This window comes from Triticum dicoccoides, chromosome 1A (assembly GCF_002162155.2).
Source record: "Triticum dicoccoides isolate Atlit2015 ecotype Zavitan chromosome 1A, WEW_v2.0, whole genome shotgun sequence".
NCBI classification, from domain to species: domain Eukaryota; kingdom Viridiplantae; phylum Streptophyta; class Magnoliopsida; order Poales; family Poaceae; genus Triticum; species Triticum dicoccoides.
In genome coordinates this window covers 561,718,602-561,720,543 of record NC_041380.1, presented here as the reverse complement: position 1 = coordinate 561,720,543, position 1,942 = coordinate 561,718,602, and positions in this window count along the sequence as shown.

The window sequence follows — 1,942 nt, the reverse complement described above, 5'->3', positions numbered from 1 at the left end:
TACTCTTCTCTATACTGCTTGCATTAGAGTAGTGTAGCATGTTACTGCTTTCCGTTAATCCTATTCTGATGCATAGCCTGTCATTGCTGCTACAGTCATTGATACCTTAACCGCAATCCTAAATGCTTAGTATAGGATGCTAGTGTTCCATCAGTGGCCCTACAGTCTTGTCCGTCTGCCATGCTATACTACTGGGCTGTGATCACTTTGGGAGGTGATCACGGGCGTATACTATATACTTTACACAGTTACATTACCTGTGATACTGTTCGGAGATGGGGGCTGAAGGGGCAGGTGGCTCCATCCCGGTAGAGGTGGGCCTGGGTTCCCGACGGCCCCCGACTATTACTTTGTGGCGGAGCGGCAGGGCAGGTTGAGACCACCTAGGAGACAGGTGGGCCTGGCCCTGTTCGGCGTTCGCGGATACTTAACACGCTTAACGAGATCTTGGTATTTGATCTGAGTCGGCTACGAGCCTATACGCACTAACCATCTACGCGGGAGTAGTTATGGGTATCCCGGCGTCGTGGTATCAGCCGAAGCCTTCTTGACGTCAGCGACTGAGTGGCGCGCGCCGGGTTGGACTGCGTTAACGCAACTTCCTTTGTAATGGAGGTTGCCAGGTCTGCTCACCGGCCGCGTACGCAACGTGCAGGTGTGCAATGGGCGATGGGCCCAGACCCCTGCGCGCATAGGATTTAGACCGGCGTGCTGACCTCTCTGTTGTGCCTAGGTGGGGCTGCGACGTGTTGATCTTCCGAGGCCGGGCATGACCCAGGAAAGTGTGTCCGGCCAAATGGGATCGAGCGTGTTGGGTTATGTGGTGCACCCCTGCAGGGAAGTTAATCTATTCGAATAGCCGTGATCTTCGGTAACAGGACGACTTGGAGTTGTACCTTGACCTTATGACAACTAGAACCGGATACTTAATAAAACACACCCTTCCAAGTTCCACAGACAACCCGGTGATCGCTTTTCCACAGGGCGACGAGGGGAGGATCGCCAGGTAGGATTATGCTACTGGAGATGATACTTGGAGTTGCTACTTGGAGATGCTACTTGGAGGACTTCAATCTACTCTCTTCTACATGCTGCAAGACGGAGGCTGCCAGAAGCGTAGTCTTCGACAGGATTAGCTATCCCCCTCTTATTCTGGCATTCTGCAGTTCAGTCCACTGATATGGCCTCCTTACACATATACCCATGCATATGTAGTTTAGTTCCTTGCTTGCGAGTACTTTGGATGAGTACTCACGGTTGCTTTCTCCCCCCTTTTCCCCCCTTTTCCTTTCTTTCTGGTTGTCGCAACCAGATGCTGGAGTCCAGGAGCCAGACGCCACCGTCGACGACGACCCCTACTACACCGGAGGTGCCTACTACTACGTGCAGCCCGCTGACGACGTCCAGGAGTAGTTAGGAGGATCCTAGGCAGGAGGCCTGCGCCTCTTTCGATCTGTATCCCAGTTTGTGCTAGCCTTCTTAAGGCAAACTTGTTTAACTTATGTCTGTACTCAGATATTGTTGCTTCCGCTGACTCGTCTATGATCGAGCACTTGTATTCGAGCCCTCGAGGCCCCTGGCTTGTATTATGATGCTTGTATGACTTATTTTATTTGTAGAGTTGTGTTGTGATATCTTCCCGTGAGTCCCTGATCTTGATCGTACACATTTGCGTGTATGATTAGTGTACGATTAAACCGGGGGTGTCACAAGTTGGTATCAGAGCCAACTGCCTATAGGAATCCCCTTTCCAACTCCTTGGCCGAAGTTGAGTCTAGCCATTGCAAAACTTTTAACTTGGCTGTGTGCCTTACGGGCCCACGTCGCCATTGGGTGGTATTAGGATCTTTTATTCCTCGACCTATACTCTAGGACTCTTATTTCTCTTCTATTCGGGTTAAATGATTTTTGCTAAATCTAACATTAGGATCTCGTTATCACT